General features: G+C 47.9%; 1 long non-coding RNA gene across 1 annotated transcript in view; it reads left to right on the top strand.

Annotated features, from left to right (window-relative positions):
* The window catches only part of LOC123749810 (uncharacterized), a 73266-nt gene extending 49524 nt beyond the window's left edge, over window positions 1-23742 (top strand). Inside the window, exon 4 of the long non-coding RNA XR_011224753.1 lies at window positions 22640-23742. This is a non-coding gene — a long non-coding RNA (uncharacterized lncRNA). The remainder of the gene's footprint in view (window positions 1-22639) is intronic.
* Window positions 23743-24241: the final 499 nt, after the last annotated feature.

The raw sequence follows: 24241 nt of genomic DNA, 5'->3' as shown, positions 1-24241 counted from the left end.
CCACTAGGTCCTGGTTGTGGCTCACTGCTCGATTTTCTCAAATCTGTCCATGGAAGCTTGTTTTTCCCTTCTTCGCAAGCTGTCTCTGTAATAAGGCATCACATTGTCATTGAAAAGATTAAGGCCTATTACAGCTTTCTCTGGGTGAGTCTTTTCAATAAAAGTTTGCATCTCTTCCCACATCTGACACACCTTCTTAATTTCTGCAGAAAGGACATTCGCTACTGCCTCATCCTCCTCCACTGGAGAAACATCCTCGGCTGAGTCTTCTTGCTGTTCCATTTGAAGGGCTTGGAGTTCTTCATTGTGTTCTTCCACTAACTCCTCCACATCATCATCGTTCAATTCCAAGCCCATTTGCTGGCCCAGAGTAACAATTTCCTGAACAATAGGCGCATCATTTACAGGCTCAAACCCCTCAAAGTCTAGTTCTGTCACACATTCAGGCCACAATTTTCTCCAGCCAGAGATCAGGGTTCTTTGAGTCACTTCTTGCCAGGCTTTGTCAACGAGTTTTAAAGAACTACAAATGTTAAAATGGTCTTTCCAGAACTCTTTGAGAGTGAGGTTTGTGGCTTCAGTCACTTCAAAACATTTCCGGAAAAGTGCCCTTTTATACAGTTTCTTAAAATTCGCTATGATTTTCTGGTCCACAGGCTGAATTAGAGTGGTGGTGTTAGGAGGAAGGAACTTTATTGTGAGAAATTTACTGTATCTGTGCATCAATTCATCTTCCAATCCTGGAGGATGAGCAGGAGCATTGTCGAGGAGAAGCAGGGCCTTGAGTGGCAAACCTTTCTCCTGCAGATATTTTCCTATGGTAGGGCACACCACTTCATTCACCCACTCCGAAAAAAAATCTTAGTCACCCTGTGCCCTTTTGTTAGCCTTCCACATCACACACATTTGGTGTTTCTGCACTTTATACTGTTTGAAACCCTTGGATTTTCAGAATGATACACTAGCAAGGGTTTAATTTTCAAATCGCCACTTGCATTTGAACACAGCACAAGCGTAACCCTATCTTTTATAGGCTTGTGTCTGGGCAAGGATTTTTCCTCCTTGGTAATGTATGTCCTTTTAGGCAATCTTTTCCAGAACAGTCCTGTTTCATCACAATTAAAATCTTGTTGCAGTAGGTATCCCTCAGCCTCTGCAAACTCTTTAACCCTTTAACTGCGCAACGCGCCTGCAGGCCCAGGCTTCAGGTGCGCAACGTGCCTCCGGGTATTTGTATTTTTCACGTTCCATTCAAAACTCCCGCGGCTACATGGGGTTCACATCAGCTTCCTCAGGGCTCTTGTAAACAGACGCCATCTTAAAAAAAAATCGTGGTCCACATTCTCAGGTGTGGGAGCCTCAGTAGTGAGTGAGCAACCAAGGCTGGTGCTCGTAGCATGAGCGCACAGCACTGCTGTTCAGCGTGTGACCACAGCATCGCCTAATAATGTCATAATATATATATAACTTGTATTATTTAGCCATGATAGTATTATAGAAGAGCCTGAGTGTGATAATGACTGGGTACAATGTTCAAATATCAGTGATTCAATGCTGTTCACGATGTTCACAGCACTAGCCACAGCACCACAGCATTATTTCGTCCATCTAGGAATCTTCAAACGACTTTTTAGGTTCCTTTTCAAAATAAACTTGTGGTCAATTATTCATTTACAGGAATTTGTGATCAGGATTGTGATTATAATTAGCGTTGAGCGTAGTATTGTGGAAGGAAGAATTGTGGTGAGGGAGGGAGAGAATTCAGGTACCCTCTCTGTGTGGCAGCCACTCTTGTTTTGCTCGCCATACTAACTTCGTGGTTCGCTATGGGGAACACACATGTACATGGGTATATACAGTGTGTGTATGTATATACTGTAACCCCGTGATTATCCGGGATTCGAACATCCGGAAAACGCCCTTATACGGCCAAAATTGTGACCGGATAAAGTTTTCTCAATATCCGGCCAAAATGGCCACAGGAACTGGATAAAAGCTGGTTTGGCCGGATAAAAATTCGTACTGTATTAATCCCGTCTGCCTGTGGCTCTATAGATGCATGGTGAAGGAGGTGGTGGGGTGGGTGGGTGGTGTCGGTTGGGTGGGAGTGGAGCGTCGGGAGGGACCACCTGGTTACAGGAATTACCATAAATTTTAGAACAATTAATCATTGCCAAAAACAAATGAAATAAGTACTAGTAATTATGTAATAACAAATAAATAAGTTTCCTAAAAGCAATGTGCACAGACTGAAGTTTCCATAACCCTTCAATTGCGCATCGCATCATATGATGCTTTGACCGATTTGCAGTAAATTGCGCATCGGATCATGTGATGCTTTGGAGTACTACGCAAGATTTAAATGGCCCGCGGATACACAGGGTTCACCACACCTTCATCAGGGCTCTTGTAAACAGACGCCATTTTAAAAAAAAATCGTGGGCCAAACTCCCGGGTGTTAGGGGCCTCAGTATTGAGTCAGCTACCAAGCCTGATGCACGCAGCATGAGCTCAAAGCACTGCTGTTCAGCTTGTGACTACAGCATTGCCTAAAAATGCCATAATATACTTGTTCATGCTATTATGTAGCGATGATATTATTACAGAAGACCCCTGACTGTGATAAAACTGACCAGGGTTCTGATAATAACAGGATTGTGGTGATATTTGGTGCTGTGCGCCATGGAGGGAGGAGTAATGCTGTGGGAGGGAGGATGGTGGCGTTGTCTTTTGAGTGTGTGTGGCCACCTTTTATTGACTGCACTCACCATACCAGCTTAGTGGTTCGCTATGGTGAACACAAATGTAGATACTTATATATAACGTGTGTATAGTGTGAGATAACAGCGAGAGTAGGAGGTTGGGAGCCGCCATTTTGGTGAGGGTGGAGCGTCGTCTGCAGGACTTATCATGTTGTTTACTGATGACCACGATGGTCTTTGGGCACCATACCAGTTTACTTCTACAAGTATGGTGAATAAAACAGGTAGATATTTATATATAATGTGTGTATATAGCGTAATAACACCACAAACAGTATTGTTGTAGGAGAAATATTAGTGCGTCTGGCCGTGAGGGCGGCCGCCACCAGCTGACTGTGTGAGTAGCTACATCTCTGTGCCTTTACTCACCATACAAGCTTAGATGTACCAACACTCTCCCTCCCTCACTGCTTCTATCCCTCCCTGCCTCTCCCCCTCAATGCCTCCTTCCATCAATCACTACCTCCCATCCCTCCCTCAATACCTTCAAGGTTGGTGGCCCGTTGCCATGTGAGGGCCCGCCGATACCGAAACAAACCCAATATCGACCGCCAGACCGGTATATGAGGTTCCAGATACCGGATCTCCCAAACCGGTCAATGGAACCGGCAGATTGGTAAATAAGAGACTGTTAAATAGTCGATACTGTATCTACATGTGTGTTTTATCATAACAAACCACTAAGTTGGTATGCTGAGTCAAAAAGCAGCAAGGAGTGGCCGGCACACCAGCCAGCCACTGGCTGCCACTCACTCCTTCACTAAAATTCTCCTCCCACTATACTGTTTTTGCTTTTATTCACTATATACAGACATTATATATAAGTATCTGCATGTTTTGTTCACCATAGCAAACCACTATGCTGGTATAGTAAGTGCAGACAGCAACAGGTGGCCACACAGATTCGGCAGTCGATGCTTCAGCCCTCCCACCCGCAACATTACTCATCTCACAGCACAGCACAAATTATCACACCAATCCTGCTATTGTCAGAATCCTAGTAATTTTTATCACAGTCAGGGGTCTTCTGTAATACTATCATTGCTAAATAATACCAGTTACATATATTTTTGACATTTTTAGGTGAAGCTGTGGTCACAAGCTGAACAGCAGTGTTGTGAGCTCATGCTGCTTGTGCCAGCCCTGGTGGCTCACTCAGTACTGAGGCCCCCACACCCGGGAATGTTGCCGACAATTTTTTTTTAAATGGCGTCTGTTTACAAGAGCCCTGCAGAAGGTGATGTGAACCCCTTGTATCTGTGGGCCGTTTAAATAGTACTCCATATTTTTTATGGAGTTATATTATTTTTATTTAAACTTCAGTTTAAATAGCGGGTAGTACTCCAAAAGTCATATTGCGCAGTCGTGCGTCAATTACTCAACATGTCATATAAAGTGTTGTGCAATTTAAGGGTTAACCACCGCACTGTGCAGAGTGCCTTGAGGCATTAGATTGGGGGTACGCAGAGCACCAGATTGGGGGTTAGATTGGGGGTGCGCAGAGTGGCGCTCTTAGGTATAGAGAGCGATTCAAAACTTCTGCGGGTATACGAGGCTCACATCCTGTGTCTCAGGACTCCTTTAAACAGACCCCATTTTTAAAGAAAATCGTTCTTAAGTGTGAGAGCCTCAGTACTGAGTTAGCAACCAAGGTTGGCACACAGTTTGCCACCAGACTAGTACCCGAGCTGAGAGGTATGAGCTACGAGGAGAGGTACGGAATTAAACCTCACTTCGCTGGAAGACACAAGAGTTAGGGAGGACATGATCACCACATTCAAGATTCTCAAGGGAATTGATAGGGTAGATAAAGACAGGCTATTTAACACAAGGGGCACACACACTAGGGGACACAGGTGGAAACTGAGTGCCCAAATAAGCCACAGAGATATTAGAAAGAACATTTTTAGTGTCAGAGTGGTTGACAAATGGAATGCATTAGGAAGTGAGGTGGTGGAAGCTGACTCCATACACAGTTTCAAGTGTAGATATGATAGAGCCCAATAGGCTCAGGAACCTGTACACCTGTTGATTGACGGTTGAGAGGCGGGACCATAGAGCCAGAGCTCGACCCCCGCAAGCACAATTAGGTGAGTACAGCATGAGCTAACAGCATTGCTGTTCAGCTTGTGACCACAGCATCGCCTAAAATTGTAAAAATATATATGTAACTGGTATTATTTAGCCATGATAGTATTAGAGAGGAGCCTGACTGTGATAAAGACTGTGTACAATTTCCAGATATCAGTGAACACAATGCTGTTGTGGGATAGGTTGGACATGTATATGAGTGGGAGGTTATAAATAGGAGCTGCCTCATATGGGCCAATAGGCCTTCTGCAGTTACCGTTATTCTTATGTTCTCATGTTCTGTTCAAGATGTTCAAAGCACTATGCAGGTAGCCACAGCACCCTACCATTGTTTGGTCCATCTTAGAATGTTGAAATGAATTCTCATGTTCCTTTACAGAATAAACTTGTGGAAAATGATTAATTTACAGGATTTAGTGACCAGGATTCTGATAATAGCAGGATTGTGGTGATAATTAGCCCTGTTCGCAGTATGGTGGGAGGAGTAATCTTGGTGAGGGAGGGAGGGAGGGAGGGAGGTAGCGTCGTCTACTGATTCTGTGTGGCAGCCTGTTATTGTCTGGACTCAGCATACCAGCTTAGTGGTTCGCTATGTTGAAAACAAATGTAGATTCTTATACTGTATATGATGTGTGTGTATATAGTGTAATAACAGCAAAAGGAGTATGTTGGGAGAAGGAATGTTGCCGAGAGAGGTGTTGGTGAAAGAGGGAGTGAGGTGGCGTCTGCTAGTGACCCTGAGAGCTTTATCGCTCAGTGCCCATTATTTGCTCAACTTCTCAGCTCCATCATGGCTATAGTATGTCACGTACAATATTTAATTTTATTTTGCCGTGATCAGAGGCTACAATTTAACAAGAGAAAATAATTTTTTGTGCAGAATTTATTTTCGGCTCACCACAGAATTGTCCTTTATTATGGCTGTACAGCATGGTGGTTAAGTCTAGCCAGCCTGCTATCTGTCCGCACGGCCATGACGTTAGGAAGTTTGCTGCTTTGGCTGCCGTGTTTGCCATTTCTTGGGTCAATATTCAGGCGCAGTGCTTTTGGAGGTCGAAAAGTTCTCAGTGATCCCTGGAGGCTCCCAGTCACCCTCCCTCCCTCCCTCCTGCTGATGTTTTTTTTTTCTCATTGTTTGGATGCTTAGCTTCCGAACTGGATTGCTAGGTAGCCAGCACAAGGGGTCCGGGGCTCCCCCATCACCCTCTCGGGGAGGGGATGGATGTGCTTACGAGTGGTGCGACGGCAAAGTGTGATGTTTGCTTGTTTCCCTTGTTAACTTGGGACTGGTGGGTGTTTTGCCTCTCCGGTTTTTGGTTGCAGTTTTCTTACCATGTGGGGTCTGTTTTGTTATGCCTACTTTTCTGGGTGCCTAACCCCATTGGATGGCAGATAAGGAAAAACCCCAACCATGGGGTGTTTTCCAGGGCCATTCCTCCCTGTACCTCTCTGAGGGGGCCAGGTTCTGGTTCATGGTCCCCGGTAGGCTGAACTCCATTGACTAATGCCCTGATCGAGCTCAAGTCATTTCCAGTGCTGTGCCTTGTGGTGTGGTCCTGTTCTGTGGTGGTGTGTGAACCAGGAGTAATTTCACAAGTACTCGGGGCTGCATATGCCTAGGGTTCCTTTCCCTAGGTGCCCAGTAGGTATTGCCCTTGTGGCTTGGGGTTATCTTCCACAAGTCGCTTGGGGTCTGCCTCTGTAGAATCTTTTGCTTCTCGGTAATTGCTTAATTGCCTTGGTGTCAGCTGGGGTGTTTCTTGCACCACTTGTTTTGTCACTGGTAGGGGCGCAAGGTACTGTGCAGCTAGTTTTCACCGGGTCGTTGTCCCTCATGCAGGGGTTTTCTTTTATTTTTGTTTCCTGCCTGGTGGGGGTCTGCCCCTTGGTGTTGGTACCCCTTCTATATAAATTGGTGGTCCTACTAGGTCCCTGTGAGTGTACACCTCCCAAGGGTTCAACTGTTAGTAGTTCGCTGGATAGTTTGGGGTGCCAGTTATCAGTATCTTGCCTGGGCTTCCCTTAGCAGAGCATGTAAGGGCCCTGGAAACCCCCTTTAGGGCTCCGTGGTCCGATGGATGCATCCTCTGGGTCCCATCTCACTTCGTGTGAGTTTGAGGGTTGCTCTGTCCCCTTGTCTCAGGATGACAATCACCAATTTGTGCCTCCCTCATGCTGCCTGTTGGGTCCGTGACACCTTTGACCCGGAGTCCTGCGAGTGGTGTTCCTTGCTTGTACTCCAGTTCATCTAATCCACTGATCTTAATACTCGGGTGCAGGCAGCTTCGGCGTTGCATGCATGTTTTAGGTTGTTGCAGTGCGCTGGGTTGGTTACTAACCTGGATGCCCCGAGCCTGCCCAGTTTTGCATATAGGGATTCGAACTTGGGGTTGTTATCGCCTCAACTTTGTTTCGTCCATGCCTCCCTTGTCCTTCCCCTGCTGTTCTTCGACCCTCTGCACCCTGTTCTGAAGTGTTTAAGGGTTTCAGAGTCAGGGCAGGGTTTAGTTGGTGGTGAGATTCGGGCAGTTTCAGGGGATGCTCCTTCTGGTGTGATGACGGAGGCATTCGAGCCTTTTTCTCCAGCCGGTGCTTCTGGGTGTGACCAGTGGGCCCTGTTTGTTCCAACTTTTCCGGTGGACTCTGCCTTATCTCTTGAGGCACAGGGTTTGCAGGACGACTCGGCCCCGGGTCCTAATGTGGAGGTTCCCGAGGCAAGGGAGGGGGTTGACTTGGGGGGGCTTGGGCTCCATTTGACCCCGCTTGGGTGTTGGTACCCTATGAGCGAGGCTTGTTGTTGCAGGGGGGTGGGGTTTTCTTATCCTCTCACTCCCTATACGATTTTGATATAGCATCAACCCCTCTCCGGGATCCTTCTGGTACTTCTGTTCCTCACTTCCGTAGATTTTTGGCTTCCCGCATCGTGCCCTATTAGGTGCGGGAGGCCATTGTGGCTCGAGGCCATCTCTTGCACGACCTGGATTGTGCCTCGATAATGGATCCTGCCTCATTTGTGATCGGTTTTTCCTTTCCTTACTGGGTGCGTTACGAGGTTCCGGAGTCGTCCTCTTTGGCAAAATAGCCTGTATTTTCAATGGCGGTATGGCACACGTTCTGTCGGTCCCACATGCTTCAGTGGCGAGAGGCCCTGACATTTGTTCAGATTTACCCGGGGGGCGAGATTGAACGCTTCACTGCTTGTTTGTTCATCCCTGTCCTTCTTTGGGATGTCAGCCTGTGTAGCTTCGCGTGCAGGTTCCCTTCCTTTCGGCTACCCTGGTTGCTGAGGACTTACTCATCTGTGACCATTAGGCTTCGGTCTTGCGTTTCTTTTCCCTTCTCAAGCTGTCTTCGGACTGGCTTAAGGAGGACATAGAGGCGTTGGTTGCTGATCCTAGTTCTGGTGCGTTGGTCGCAGTGGTGCGGGCATCGGCTGCCTTGTTGAAGCTGTTTGTGCCGATCCTGAGGGAGGCAGTGTCTCTGTTTTTTGCTTCTTGTTTTGGGTGCCATCAGGCGGTGCTCGCTCAATCCTTAGAATCCGCTTGAGCTCTGGCTCTTAGGTTTTTTATGCCAATTTTGTCCTTTCTGTTTGCAGAGTATACGATGGTGCAGTTTCTGCAAACGGAGGCTTCTAGTTGTCGTCCCATCTTGGACTTTTTGGTTCTTAGGGGGGCCCGTGGGGTTTCTTCCCAAAAGGGTCATGCCCCAAGGCTCGAGGTTCCTCTTGTCGTGGTATGCCAGTGGTGCTATTTTCAGAGTCGGAACAGCCTTCCGGGCCGACGACGTCTGGTTGGAGCGGTAATTGCTCTGCTCATCTATCGGCTTTTCATAAGGGGCTTCGGCCCTTTCGTTGGTCATCCTATTGACGAGGCAATTGGGGGGGAGAGGTTCGTACAGTTTGCTCACGCCTGGTCCCACGATTTGTCGGCTTTTCGGGTCTCTTCATGCGGCTTGCAGTGGCATTGGGTGGCCCCTCCTTCTTCGGGGGGCTTGGAGCTGGCAGGGCAGGCTCTCTCTCTCTCTGTTGGGTCATCTTGGAGTGGGTTTGCTTGGGTGTGGACAAAAGTCCTCATCCCTCAGGTCGGTTTCCCGCCTGTTTCCGGTTCTGAAACGAGACTGTGCGGACTTGCGGTTGTGACGGTAACGCGTTGGTGTTCGGCTGTTTAAGGCTAGGGGTATGGCCTCGTCACATAGTTATAAAAAAAAAATAGAAAAAACTGGAACTTCGTCTGTGGTAAGGTAAGGAGAAGACACACAAAACACAAGTAAACTTTAACAATGAAATTTTAATTACGTTAAATAAATCAAAACATGAAAATAATGCACAAACAAATTCTTATAATAAAATCAATCAATCAAAATAATAAGAATACTTAAATGACACAATGAAAAGTTACGTTAAGGCAAAATAACAAGAAGTGCAATACAAAAGGTAAGTGGGAGGTGCTGGAATATTGGCTTAAAGCCACCACCTCTCTCAGTACACGCTAACGTCTAGCTGGGAGGAGTGCTGGCTACGAAAGCACTGAACATTCTGAGGACTGATGTTGGGGCGACCCCAGACATCAGGTAGTATTGGGGGGGGCGAGGCAGGTGCAGCCAGACCGGCGACCAATCAGCGGAGCCGTAGCGATCAACGGGTAGTTTGGTGGTTGGAGTTCGAACAGGTGGCTGGCTGCATACGTTTCTGCTCACCCTGGCAAGCCTTGCTGGTGTTGTTGTCGTTGTTGGACATTTCTTCCATAGTCTTTTTATATAATTGTGAAGACGTAATTATGGAGGGAAGAGCAGGCTCAATCTCTTGAAGGAGATTATCGTCACAACTCTCCCCCGAAGCCTGCGGTTCTGGAAGAAGTACGTCGTTATGTGGTGGAGTAATGGATGGAGTCGCTTCTACTTCATAAACTCTGGAGAGGGCATCGGCTATGGTGTTGTCAGAACCCTTGATATAGCGGATCTCCAGGTTGAAGTCTTGTAAATACAGAGCCCATCGTAGAAGACGCTGGTTGGTGAATTGGGCTTGATGTAGGAAGCGGAGAGGGTTGTGGTCTGAGAAGATGGTGGTAGACCTGGCGCCTTGTAGGTACGGAGCGAAGTGTTGGAGGTTCAGGACGATGGATAGTAGCTCCTTTTCAATAGTGCTGTAGTTCCTCTGGTGTGGTTTCAGTTTGTAGCTGTAGTAGCTGACAGGTAGAACTTCCTCGCCTCGTTGTTGCATCAGGACACCACCAACGCCGGTACCACTGGCGTCGACATGAAGGACGAAAGGCTTGGTGATATCTGGAGAGGCGAGAATGGGGTTAGAACAGAGGAGGAATTTGAGTTGTTCAAAAGCAACGGTTTGCTGCATGGTCCAATTATACCGTTGCTTGGGACTGGTTAATAGAATTAGAGGTGTGGCGACTGTACTGAAATTCCTCACAAACCTACGGTAGTAAGAGGCAAGACCAAGGAAGCGCAGGAGCTGCTTCCTGGTGGTAGGCTGTGGATACTGTAGGATGGCTTGAGTGTGTGAGTCTAACGGAGCTATGCTGCCACTCCCAATAACATGACCCAGATAACGCACTTTACCTTTCGCGAAAGTGGACTTGCCCAGGTTGATGGTGAGGCCGGCTGTCAGGAGCTTGGAGAACAGACGTCGCAGCTGGAGCAGATGTTCACTCCAGGAGTTGGAGGCTACGACGATATCGTCCAGGTAGGCGTATGTGTTATCCAAGCCCTGGATGACACGGTTGACAGCTCTTTGAAAGGTGGCCGGGGCATTACATAGTCCGAAAGGAAGGCGTTCATATCTGAAAAGTCCAAAAGGAGTGATGAAAGCAGATATCTCTTTAGCGCGCTCCGTTAGACACACTTGATAGTACCCCTTAAGCAAGTCCACTTGGGACAAGTACTGGGCACTACCAATGGCATCAAGGATGTCATCTATCCTTGGCAAGGGGTAAGCATCCTTGACAGTGACAGAGTTCAGTTTACGATAGTCAGTGCACAACCGCACCTTACCTTGGGGTTTGGGCACCAAGATACAGGGTGAGGCCCAGGGGGACTCACAAGGTGTAGCCAGTCCATGATCCAAGAGGTATTGCACCTCAGCACGCATGACTTCCTTCTTGCTTGGGCTGATTCGGTAGAAGGGTTGACGAATCGGCCGGGTGTCGGGGAGCAGTTGGATGTCGTGCTGGGTAACATTACACTCTTGGGGATCATCTCTGAACAACTCTTTATGTTCTCTGAAGATCTTGACGAGAGGTGCACTATGATTATCCTGAAAGTATTTGGGAAGATCATTAAGGATTTCGGAATTAGAAAGCGCTGACTCCTTGTCAGTGCTTTCGGGAGGAGAAGCTGGGAAGGTCTCACTGTGGATGTAGGGTTCTGTGAATGTGGAATAGTTAGTCAAGACAGTGGGAGGAGTACCATTATATTGCTTCAGGAGGTTGACGTGGCACAGCTGGGTCTTCCGCCGCCTATCTGGAGTCTCTATCACATAATTATTATTATTCCTGCACTCTTTGACGCAGTAGGGTCCTGAAAATCTGTTCTGTAAAGGTGAACCTGGGATAGGGAAATAAGCAAGGACGAAGTCTCCCGGCTTGAATTTTCTTACTTTGCTGGTCTGGTCGTAATGAGTCTTCATTCTCACCTGGGCTTTCAATAGATTATCATGGGCAAAGCGGTGGACTCTCTCTAGAATGTGTTGAAGGTTTTGAAGAAACTGGGGCACATTCTGATGCTCACTGAAGGTGGCATCTCTGAGAGAGTCTTTGAAAGCCTTAAGGGGAGTACGGCACTTACGGCCGTAGAGCATCTCATAAGGAGATACTCCTAGGGACTCATTGGGGAGACTTCTGAAAATACACATTATTAGGTCAATCTGCTTATCCCAATCCTTTGTGGTTTCACTACAAAACTTTTTCAAGAGTGCTTTGATGGTCTGATGACTACGTTCAAGAGAACCCTGTGAAGCAGGATGATAGGGGCTGGACAATACCTGTTTGATGTTGAACTCCTCCAGTGTCCTTTTGAAGAGATCACTGGTGAAGTTGGTGCCACAGTCATTTTGAATCTCCCTGGGAAATCCGTATTGAGTGAAGATCTTCAATAGATGTTTGATAACCGTAGCAGCCGTGATGTTCTTCACTGGAACTGCTATGGGAAATCTGGTGGTAGGACACAGGATGGTTAGGATGTAGGCGTTACCTGAACTGGTCCGAGGTAAAGGACCAACACAGTCTATTATGAGTCTGTGGAAAGGTTCCGCAGGCACCTGTATGGGAATCAGTGGTGCTCTGGGAATGGAGACGTTCGGTTTGCCTGCCATCTGACATGTATGACACTGTTTTACGTACTGTTTGACGTTGTTTACCATACCTGGCCAGTAGTAGTCTTGACGAATCCCATGGTAAGTCTTGTTGAAGCCGTAGTGGGAGAATGCTCCGTGGGCCAGGTGTAGAATAGTGGGCCGCAGGCTGGTGGGAATCACAAGTTGTTCGGTGTTGGCCCAATCGTCCTCCTCCTTCAGTTTACTGGGTCTATATCTGCGGTAGAGCAAGTCGTTCTCTAGGAAGAACCCAGGAATACTGTCGGGTTGAGTCTCAGCCTGGAAAAACAATGGTGTTAAAGTAAGATCTTCCCTCTGCAACTTACGGAACTCCAACTTGGTCAGATGCGGGGGTAGTTTCTGAGGGTCTTGAGGGACAGCGGTAGCAGTAGAGTCAGCTGGCTGTGGACGTGCGGCTTGTGCACGGGTGGTCACGAGAACCGGAGGAGAAACTTCACTCTCTTGAACCTCTGCTGGAACATACTCAAGAATAGGGTTACTTGGCACAGAGTTACACACCTGGGGTTTGTCCATGACGATCAGGTTGGTCGGTTGCAGGTCTTCTGCCAAGTCGTTGCCTAGGAGAAGTTGCACTCCAGGCATGGGAAAAGGCTTTTCCCTGACGGCGACTTGGACTTCCCCGTTCACGTAGGGACGATCCAGGTGGACTCTGGCGAGAGGGTATGGAGTGGTAGCAGTGAGGTCAGTGATGAAGACTGTTTCCCCGGTGTAGACGATGTTGGGCACAGCCGACTTCAAGATGATCGATTGTAGAGCCGCTGTGTCCCTCAAGATCTTCAATTTGAAACGTCCCTCCGGATTTGAACCGTTGGCAGAGACAGTTCCAGTATACAGGTGGTTACTGAAAAGAGAAAGATCATTAACATCAACACCAACATTCATCACAGGCTTACCGGACTTAGGAGGAGTTGGTTTGGGTCGTTGTTGGTCAGTGGTTCCCTTGTATTGAGACTTACCACACTTGTCTATGGTATGTCCATAGAGTCTACAATACTTGCAGTACAGTTGTGAACCAGCTTGATCGGGGCTCACCTTCTCGTAACTGTACCACGACTTCTTACTGGAGGATGGTTCAGGTGTCAGCCGGTGGATGAGGCTGTAAGTGTCAGCCGACTTAGCACACTTCAGGTAGTCGGTTTCTTCTTTATCTGCTAAGTAGAGGCGGACAGGAGGCGGCACACGTCTCAAGAATTCTTCAACAAGCATCAGGTTGACGAGTTCTGTAAAAGTAGAGACATGTGCTGCTTCCAGCCATTTCATGAAATACCTCCGTTTCGTGTTAGCAAACTCAAGGAAGGTAGTGGTACTTGCCTTCAGGTGGTCACGGAATTTCCTTCTATAACTTTCAGTAGAGAGGAGGTAGGCGTCCAACACTGCTTGTTTCAGAGTGTAGTAGTCATTCTCAGACGCCAAAGTACTGAGTGTGACTGCAGCTCTACCTGTAAGATGGACTCTGAGAAGTGTGGCCCATTGGTTGACAGGCCAACTGAGTTGATTAGCAAGGGTTTCAAAGGTGGTGAAAAAAACATCAACTTCTGCTTCTACAAAGGATGGCATTAACTTACTTGCATGTGATATATTAAAACTGACGGGAAGATTGGCAGTAGCTTGCTGGCGTTGAGTGAAGTGTGAAGTTTCCAAGGAGATTTCGCGTTGACGACACTCTAGAGCCAGAGTCGCTTGTTGCTTGTCATGTTCGCGTTGCATCTCCAACTCGCGTCGTTTGGTTTCAAGCTGTACTCGTTCCCGCTCCTGGAGTAGTGCAACCTCACGTTCTTGTTCGTCTCTCCTCAAGGCAGCTTCACGTTCTCTGAGGGTGATTTCTCGTTCTTGTTCTTCCCTCCTCAAAGCAGCTTCGCGTTCTTGTTCTTCTCTTCGTATGGCAGCAGCTCGTTCTTGTTGTTCGAGGGCTTCCCTTTGCTGCTCACGTTCAATCTTGGCCAGCTCTAGTTTGAGTTTCAGCGTTGCCAAATCAGTTTTATCTGCAATATAGTAAGTTTCATGAGTTTCAGAGTCTATCTTACCTTGCTCTAAATAGTAATCCAGCAACAGGTTGTGTAGGTCATTTTTGTTGGCTTGGTAGGGAACTTCTAGTTGATACTCATGTGCAAGAGTTTGTAATTCAGTCCTCTTGGCACGACTTAAAGTCCCTATTTCACCTGCTGGATTTGCACGGAAAGTTTGGAGACGAAACATGGTGAAATTAGCAAATAAAGGTACACGAATGTTCAATAATGAAATGTCAGAAACAGGACAACGTGGCAACTGGTACCTATCCTGTGTGATCTTTAACAATTAACGTTAAGTGAAAGATATTAAATGATTAAATTAAATCAAGGGCGCAGGAAATCTTGTACCCGGTACTCATGTAAGAGAATAAGGGCAAGAAAATCCTACTAACAAATGAAACAAAGTTTCGAAAACAAATGAAACAGTTAAATGCTTCAAAAGTAAAATTGGTAGTCCAAGGATGTAGGCATACCTTGCCAAGTCTCTATAGGACATAAAGCAAGTTTTTCCTACTGAATTTAATATGATACTTACAGAATTAGCGAACTTTTGTGCTCTGAAAAAATAAGCTAATTCCCTACCGTTGTATGTATCATCATCTCTGACTGACGTGTAGGGGTGCGAGGTGTCAACTGGTGACGAGAACTGCTGCTGAGGTCCCAATTCAGCAACTAAAGTTCGAGCTAGAGGAACTATGGCCCTCTTTGTCCTCCTACAGTCAGATTGCAGAAGATTGGGTACTCTTGACCCGGGGCAGACCACAGTACCAGGGTACCAATATGATGATCTGTCAGAATGAGAAATATTCAAGGGACATAGATGGTAAACACGAGTAATAACAAGGAGGGAGAGATGACCAATTAAGAGTATGACTGCGGCCTACAGTCACCACGTAATCCAAAGTTGTCTCACCTTCACTATATGTTACTCTCGTAATGCACAATACACCGCACCTTATAAAAAATGAAATTGAATGAAAAATAGTAAAGCTACGTTAACAAAGTTAAATACGCTTACCATAAATTACCACTTGGCACCAGTACCTGAGTGAAGCTCCTAGGACAGGCCCCCATATAACTTGTGACGGTAACGCGTTGGTGTTCGGCTGTTTAAGGCTAGGGGTATGGCCTCGTCACATAGTTATAAAAAAAAAATAGAAAAAACTGGAACTTCGTCTGTGGTAAGGTAAGGAGAAGACACACAAAACACAAGTAAACTTTAACAATGAAATTTTAATTACGTTAAATAAATCAAAACATGAAAATAATGCACAAACAAATTCTTATAATAAAATCAATCAATCAAAATAATAAGAATACTTAAATGACACAATGAAAAGTTACGTTAAGGCAAAATAACAAGAAGTGCAATACAAAAGGTAAGTGGGAGGTGCTGGAATATTGGCTTAAAGCCACCACCTCTCTCAGTACACGCTAACGTCTAGCTGGGAGGAGTGCTGGCTACGAAAGCACTGAACATTCTGAGGACTGATGTTGGGGCGACCCCAGACATCAGGTAGTATTGGGGGGGGCGAGGCAGGTGCAGCCAGACCGGCGACCAATCAGCGGAGCCGTAGCGATCAACGGGTAGTTTGGTGGTTGGAGTTCGAACAGGTGGCTGGCTGCATACGTTTCTGCTCACCCTGGCAAGCCTTGCTGGTGTTGTTGTCGTTGTTGGACATTTCTTCCATAGTCTTTTTATATAATTGTGAAGACGTAATTATGGAGGGAAGAGCAGGCTCAATCTCTTGAAGGAGATTATCGTCACACGGTACATTCTGGACTTGTTCCATCTGAACCCCTGGGTCTATTGCTCCTGTTTTCGGATGACTTCTTTGTCCCAGGTCCGGCTTCTCTTGGAAGCGAGCGCTTGCATGGTGCCCCTGGAGCGAGTGGCGACCTCCTCCCGTGAAAGTCCCTCTTGTTTTTATCTTTGGTTAAGTAGCTCCGGGAAGCCAAAGGGGCTCCCCCAGAAAACTAGCGTTGAATGTAATGAAACACCATTTTTTGGGTTAGACCTGGAGTCTTCCCGGCAACCCTCCCTTCCTCCGGTCGGAGGTTTTTCACAGTTTTTGACATCCAGCCTCTGAACTTGGGGGTGATAGCCGGTGTGGGAGGTCTGGAGCTCCCCCTTCCCCCTTCTGCAGAAGTGGGAAGCTGCACTGACAGTGGCACGGAGATGGTTGTGACATCATGCTCGTTTGTTCGTTTTTAGTTTGGAGAGTTCTTCTCAACAGTTTGGCTTTCAGTAGCAATTTCTGGAGGGAGCCCCTACGGCTCCCCGGAGCTATCCATGGCTGATATGGATACCCTAACTATTTTGCATCAGTCGATGTGGGTGGAGTTCTAGGCCTACCGGGGACCACGAGCCAGAACCTAGCCCCCTCAGAGAGGCACGGGGAGCAATGGCCCATAGAAATGCACATGTGATTTGGAGCATTCTGTATCTGCCATTGATCGGGACAGGCACCCAGAAAGGTAAGCCCCACAAAACAAACCCCTATTCTGGTTAACAACAAAAATCGACAAACGAGTGGACAGAACTCCCCCAGGAAAACAAACTAACAAGCATGATGTCACACGAGCCGCGCCGCATGTCTGCGCAACTCCCCTCTCCCCGTGAGGGGGAAGGGGGAGCCCCAGACCCCTGCGCCGGCGATCCCCGCCCCAGTTCCTCGGCTGATGGGATAATGCACGGTCGTGTGGCTCCAGCTCCGGTCTTGTCTCAGTGCTGTGACTTGTTTGCAGTGCTGCTCCTACGGTGGTCGTGTGAGCTGGGAGTAGTATTCTCAGGTACTCGGCCTGCATGTGCTTAGGGTCACCTTCCCTGAGTGCCCTGTAAGTACCACCCTTGGGGCTTGGGGTTGCCTTCCACAAATCACCTTGAGTCTACCTCTGTTGGCTTTTTGCTGCTTGGCATTTAGCTGCCCCAAGTGTTTGGGGGTTTTCCTCCCTTGTTTACCTTGGTAGGGGGGTCTGCCTTGTGTTCCCCCCCCCCTTATATTAGGTTTGTTTGTGTGGTGGCACCCCCCTGCTTCGCCCTCATGGGTGGACACGTCCCGTGGGTTCAGCTTTAGCAGTTTGCTTGGTAGTTTGGGGCGCCAGTTGGCAGTGCCCTGCCTGGGATAACCCTTAGCAGACCCAGTCTAGGAGCCCTGGGAAACCCCCCGGGGGCTCTCGGGTCCGATAGTGGAGACCCTTGCATCCCCTCTCGCTTTGTGCGAGTTGAGGGTTGCTCTGTCCCTTTGTCTTAGGGTGACTCTCCTTGTTTTTTGCCTCCGTCATGCTGCCTGTTGGGTCGGTGACACATTCGACCCTGAGTCCTGCGAGCTTTGTTGCTTGTTCGTGACTCCATTCACCCAGTCTGCTGATGAATTCCCGTGGGTGCAGGCAGCTCGCGCGTTGCAAGGTAGGTTGTTGCAACGCGCTCGGGTTTGTCGCTTCCTAGGACGCCACGATGCTGCCCCGCTTTGTGTAGGGACCCAGACTTGGGGGTTTTGGTTGCTTTGGCCTTGGTTCCTTCGGCCTTGGTTCCTTCCACTCCCCCTTGTTTTTCTCCCTCCTGCTTCCGGCCCCTACGCATCTGCAGGCTTCGGGGTCGAGGCGGGGTTAGAGGTTCTGAGACTTGGGCAGTTTCGGGGGTTGCCCCGTCCGGGGTAGCTGCGGAGGCATTTGAGTCTGTTCCTCCAGCCGATGCTCCGGGGTCTAACCAGTGGGCCCCTTCTCTTCCAGCTCTCGGCTGCCCCGGCTTTTTCTTGTGGGGCCGGGGCTTTGGAGGGCGACTTGGCCCTGGGGCCTGTTGTAGAGGCTCCTAGGGTTGGGGAGGGGGGGCTTTGGGCTCCATTGCACCTCGCCTGGATTTCCGTCCTTCTGAGCGGGGCTTACTGTTGCGAGGAGTGGGGTTTTCTTTCCCCCGTACTGCGTACTCTTTGGGCTTGGGTTCTGCTCCTCCCCGGGTCGGTTCCGTGTCCCTGTGGTTTTTCGGTTCTGTCTTCCAGAGGTTTTCGGCTACCCGCATCTCTTCGCCTGTGGTGCAGTTGGCCTTTGCGGCTTACCTCCTGCGTGTCCCGGAATTTGCCTCCATACTGGTTCCTTGTAGCTGTTTGGGCTCCTTGTAGCTGTTTGCGCTCCTTTGTAGCGGTTTGGGCTCCTTGTAGCGGTTTGGGCTCCTTGTAGCGGTTTGGGCTCCTTGTAGCAGTTTGGGCTGCTTGTATTGTAGCGGTTTGGGCTCCTTGCCGCCGGTTGGGCTCCTTGCCGCCGGTTGGGCTCCTTGCCGCCGGTTGGGCTCCTTGCCGCCGGTTGGGCTCCTTGCCGCAGGTTGGGCTCCTTGCCGCCGGTTGGGCTCCTTGCCGCCGGTTGGGCTCCTTGCCGCCGGTTGGGCTCCTTGCCGCCGGTTGGGCTCCTTGTCGCCGGTTGGGCTACTTCTCGCCTTGATGGGCTACTTTTCTTTCGCGTCCTGCGCATATGCTGTGGGAGTTTGTTTTGGCTCCGGGCGGTGTGCACACGTGGTGTTCTGCATCCATTTCTCTCAGGGGGCTTCGCCTCTCGCTCTTTTCTTAATACAATCCGTGCCCCGTTGCTTTGGGGGTGTTCTGGAGTGCCGCTGTGGGGAAGTCACAAGGTTTTTTCCCTGCATTCTAGGGTGGGGAGCCTCCTTCGCTGCTCCCCTTCTCCTCTCCAGCATGGGTACCCTGGCCGCCTCCGGCGGCTATGGACTCATAGGCTTGCGTCATGGCCCACAGAGCCTATGTTCTGCAGGTGGGTTGGTGCGGTATGGCGTCTCCTTCGTCCTGACGCTGTTTTTGTTTTTGGAAGTAGGAATGGGTGTACATACATACTTGAGAACGTGGACCGTACCACCCGAGGTGCCTACTGCAGGGCTATTAGCCCATACAGGGCAGCTCTTGTTCTCTACACCTGATTCCCTCCTCGGTTCATGAGTGTCTGCGGGTGGCCTCTTGGCCCATCTGAGACGGCTCCTGCCTGTACTCCTCCTGCCCCTCTCCTATGCTTGTCTAACCTTGCTGGAGTTCGGGGCCCCGCCTCCACCTTGTTCCACGGTGCAACAGTGGGGTTGCCTGTTCGGTGGTACGTTTTCCTGTGTCGAGGGCGTTTTGTGCTCGCCTCCTTGTGCTTGCAGGATTGGGTTCTGGCTCTTTGGTTCCGCCTCTCCCCTGTCGTTCGGTTGTCGAGCGGATTCTGTGCTTCATGGGCGCTCTCGTTTCTGCTCTTGGGGCTGTGTATGGGGACAGCCCTAGTTGGGCTGCCTAATGTGTTCCTTCGATTGCCTGTTCCACTGCTCACGTTTCTTCTACCGTCCCTGTGGCTCAGTTGGGTGCTCGGTTTCCGCCTGTGTCCCCTTGTGTGCCACTCATGTTCCGATTTATCTTTATCTTCTCTGTTGCTTCCTCAGGGAGTGTGGTGACGTTCTGCTGTGGTTTTGGTACTGCGGCTGCGTGTCGGGGTTGGTTGTGGCATTTTGTTCGGCCCTTCCGTGCTCCTTCTGGGGCCCTCCTTCCTTGCCGGTCTTGCTGTGCCGGGCCTGGTTTTTCCATGTTCCTTGGATTCTCTGTCCTGTCCTCGTTGTCCTCGCCTCGTTGAGCTGGCTGGGGATGAGCTTGGGGTCTTCGTCTCGCCCCTCGCCTATCCTCCGATTTTGGTTCAAGTTCCAGAGCCTAGTGGCTCCCTTCCTTAGTGTTTTTCACGGCTGCCCCGGGGTTTTTCTTGACGCTGGGGCTTTGGGGGGACAGCTCGGCCCCAGGGCCTGCAGGGTGGGTTCCCGGGGCTGGGGGGGGGGGCTAACGTGAGGGGCCTCAGGCCCCGTTGGTCCCCGCCGGGGTATTTCTACCCCTCTGGGCGGGGCTTGCGGTTTTGTGGTGTGGGGTTTTTCTGTTCCCCCCTTTCCGCACGTGCTTTGTGGGCGTCGGCCCCTCCCTGGGCTCGGTTTCCTTGTCCATTGTGCCCTTTGCTTCTGTCCTGTCGGTGGGTGTTTTTCTACGGTCTTCGCCCCTTTTTTCCGGGACGGGCCTTCTCCGTCATGTCCCCCTCTTCTTGGGGTTTCTGCATGACTTTTGGTCTCGGGTGTGATGGGGTTTTTGTGCCTTCGTCCTTTGTGTTTGCTTCTTTTTGTTCTCGAAGGTTCGGGGCGGTTTTGCTCCTTCCCGTTTTCTGGTACGTCTGTCGTCATTCGGTTGAGCTTCCCTCTGGTCTTTTCTAAGGCTTGTGGGTCCTATTCCAGGCAGTTTCTGGGTGTTTGGCCTTGTTATTCTGTTCATATCTCTTCTCTTAGCGCCTTCTCGGCACTACTCATTTTCCTGGGGGCGATTTTGCTCCTCTTAATGAGTCTTTTCGCTCCTGCCCTTCTGCGGGATGTTGGTGCGGGGCGGCTCCTTATGCGGGATCCTTCCCTGTCGGCTGAACTTGTGGCGGTGGACTTGCATGCTTGTGGCATTTTGGTTTTGGTCCTGCATTTTCTTTTCCCTCCTGGGGCTCTCATAGGATTGGCTTGCGGAGGATGTATAGGCACATGGGGCCGTTCCTGGGTCTGGCACCTTGGTTTCTGCTGCTAGCTTTTGGTATCGATGTTCCTTCTGTGCCGTTTCGCAGGCTGTCTCGTGCATTGTTTCACCTCCGGCCTGCTCGTGCACTGCCTGTGCCGTTCTGGTCTTTGGACCGGGTGCTCTCCTGTTTTTCTTCTCCTTGGTTGTTGTGGCTCCTTCGGTTCAGGTTGGCTTTGCCTCGGCTCTCTTTTTATGTTGGCATTGGCCTCTGGGGGTCGTGTGGCAGAGCTTCATGCTCTTCTCAGGCGCAGTGGTTTTTGGCTCCTGTGGTCGTGGTCATAGGTCTCTTCGTCTGCAGCCGTTCTCCCTTTTTCTAGCGAATGATGTGCCTGCTGCTTTCCGGAGGGGTCCTTGGGTTGTCTCAACTTCGTGTTGAGGTGTGGTTCACCGACCGCCTCCCGGGTATGTCCCCTTGTTTTCTTAGGTAGTCTTTGGTGAATAAGCTCCGGAAAGCCGTAGGGGCTCCCCCCAGAAAACCAGCGTTGAACGTAATGAAACGCCATTTTCTGGGTGAGTCCCGGAGGCTCCCCAGCACCCTCCCGCCCTCCGGTCGGCGTTTTTTTTGCGGTTTTGATATCCAGCCTCAGAATTGGGGCGGGGATCGCAGGCGCGGGGGTCTGGGGCTCCCCCTTCCCCCTCCCGGGGAGGGGGGAGTTGCGCAGACATGCGGCGGCGAGGCTCGTGTGACATCATGCTTGTTAGTTCATTTTCCTGGGGGAGTTCTGTCCACTCGTTTGTCGATTTTTGTTGTTAACCAGAATAAGGGTTTGTTTTGTGGCGCTTACCTTTCTGGGTGCCTGTCCCAGTCGATGGCAGATATAGAATGCTCCAAATCACATGTGCAATTCTATGGGCCATTGCTCCCCATGCCTCTCTGAGGGGGACCAGGTTCTGGTTCATGGTCCCCGGTAGGCCTAGAACGCCACCCACATCGACTGATGCAAAATAGTTAGGGTATCCATATCAGCCATGGATAGCTCTGGGGAGCCTCCGGGACTCACCCAGAAAATGGCGTTTCATTACATTCAACGCTGGTTTTTTTAATCAGATAGGGTTTGCTTTGGAGTACCCACCTTTCTTTGGTGCCTGTCTTGGTCGATGGCAGACATAGAATGCTTCCAACCTCACGAGGCTTTCTATAGGCCATTGCTCCTCGTGCCACTCTGAGGGGGGCCTAGGTTCTGGTTTGTGGTCCCTGTTAGGCCTAAGAACTCCATTCACTTGGCTGATGCCACGGTCTAATTCACTCATATCAGCCTGGATAGCTCCAGGGAGCCTCTGGTCTCACCCAGAAGATTGCATTTCATTACATCAATGCTGGTCTTTTAGGTCTAGATAGACAGTTGGCCAACCATCTCTTTCCTGTAGAATCTCTGTGATTCATAAAAACTAAGTAGATTTGTTACACAGGATCTTCCTGTTCGAAAACCATACCGTCTGTCCATTATGATGTCATTATTGTATTCTCCAGGTGTTCTACCCATTGTTGTGTTAACAACAATGGATCAACCCATTTGGTGTTAGCTATTTTTTTCTAATGTTTTAACTACCATACTTGTTAATGATACGGGTTTATAATTTAGAGGGTCTTCTCGGATACCATTTTTGTAGATTGGAATTATGTTTGCCTTTTTATATGTAGTGTATCTGCTAAGATTCCTGTGCGCAGGGATTGGTACCTGTTTACAGTCTGCTGGCTTCTATATTTTACCTATACTGTTTATCTTTGTTTTATTTGGAGAAAGACCCATTATAGTATTGGAATTATTAAAAAAAAAAGCCTATTTGGGAAATCTTTACTAGATTTCAAAGATTCTGTATTTGGTATTTGTTGACTTTAAACGACTTGTCATCTCTCAATCCTTTCTTTCACAGCTCCTACAGTCACCAGAAGAATAATACCTGCAGTGTCAGGACCCAGTGGTATTGAATAATACCTGCAGTGTCAGGACCCAGTGGTATTGAATAATACCTGCAGTGTCAGCATCCACACACACTGTCAGATATACTGCATACATGTTGTCAGCAGCATTATGAAACACATTATGGTGTAAGAAATACTACATGTAGATGGGTAAGACTGTCTTCAGCACTCTCATGTGAATGACTATATGTATTATCAATATGTCATGCATTATTAACATCTCATGTGAATGACTATTTGTATTATCAATATGTCATGCATTATTAACATCTCATGCACTATGGTAACAAAGAAAATGTGTATTTAAATTAAATTTGGTGTATCATTAATTTTAAAATCTCAGTATTTATTAGTTCATTGTGTATGTGGTACAGTATTGTTTTTAATACTATTGTTTGGCAAGAAAACATTTTAAGATTTTCAAATTAATTATTTTTATAATCAGGTTCTAATATAAAAAAGTTTAATGTATATTTTCAGTTTTAAAACATTACATACTTTTTCTCCTATGTGAGCCATTGTAAATGTTGAGAAAGCATTTAAAATAAATAATCTTTATACTGTATAGTAATTATGAATTTTTTCTTAGGTAATTTGCTCTTAAGCTCAAAAGGCTCTCCAAATAAGATAATATATCAGTGTTCTTAATGCACAGAATTTATTTATTTATTTACATATGTACATGAATGGTATAGGGGATTTAAAAATGGCAATGTGCATGGTACATTGGATCAGTAAGTTCTTGTAAAAATCTCATACATATATTTTTGCAAATGACAGACCACATGAGGGTCCACTGTGCCTGACTCTTGTGCTGTGGTTATATTTATAATAAGACATCCATCAGTTCTGTGGTTATATTTATAATAAAACATCCCTCAGTTCTGTGGTCATATATATAATAAGACATCCCATAGTTCTGTGGTGATGTTTATAATAAGGTTCTGTAGTGAAACATCTTAATACTGTGGCTGTATTTATAATAAACCATCCCTCTCTGCTGTTGCTATATGTACAGTATGATAAAACAGTATAATTATAAATAAATTTATAATATATTTAATTTTCCTATACAAAGACATTTTGCTAAATCTTAAAAAAAAAAAAAAATTGCCACAAGATTTGTTTGTAATGATTACAAAGTTATACACGGACACTTAACTTTCCTGCTGGTGAACGCATGTGGAGACGTAGATTTGTATGTTTGCTTTTACACTTGCTGATTCACAGGAAGTATTGTAGAGTATATTTTATGTCTAGCACATTTTATAATATAATAAGCACAATATTATCTTACTATTTATGAATAATTCCTGTGGTTTACATATTGTAACTTTTTTCCATTCTCTTGTGTCTTTGACAAGTAATTAAATTGCTTTATATTCCTACAAAAGTTAGATTATTCCAATTGCTTATCTGATATTGAGTGCCATCTGTTGACAACAGAGTTAACACTATAACCTGTGTGCTCTATTCTGGTTACTCTATACTGATTACTATGTAGTTACTTGAATTATTTATGTATCCGACAGTCCAAGTGTTTTTGGCATCTC

This window comes from Procambarus clarkii, chromosome 76 (genome assembly GCF_040958095.1).
Source record: "Procambarus clarkii isolate CNS0578487 chromosome 76, FALCON_Pclarkii_2.0, whole genome shotgun sequence".
Taxonomy (NCBI): domain Eukaryota; kingdom Metazoa; phylum Arthropoda; class Malacostraca; order Decapoda; family Cambaridae; genus Procambarus; species Procambarus clarkii.
The sequence above is the reverse complement of the archived record's forward strand: the minus strand, read 5'-3'. Positions and strand labels throughout refer to the sequence as shown.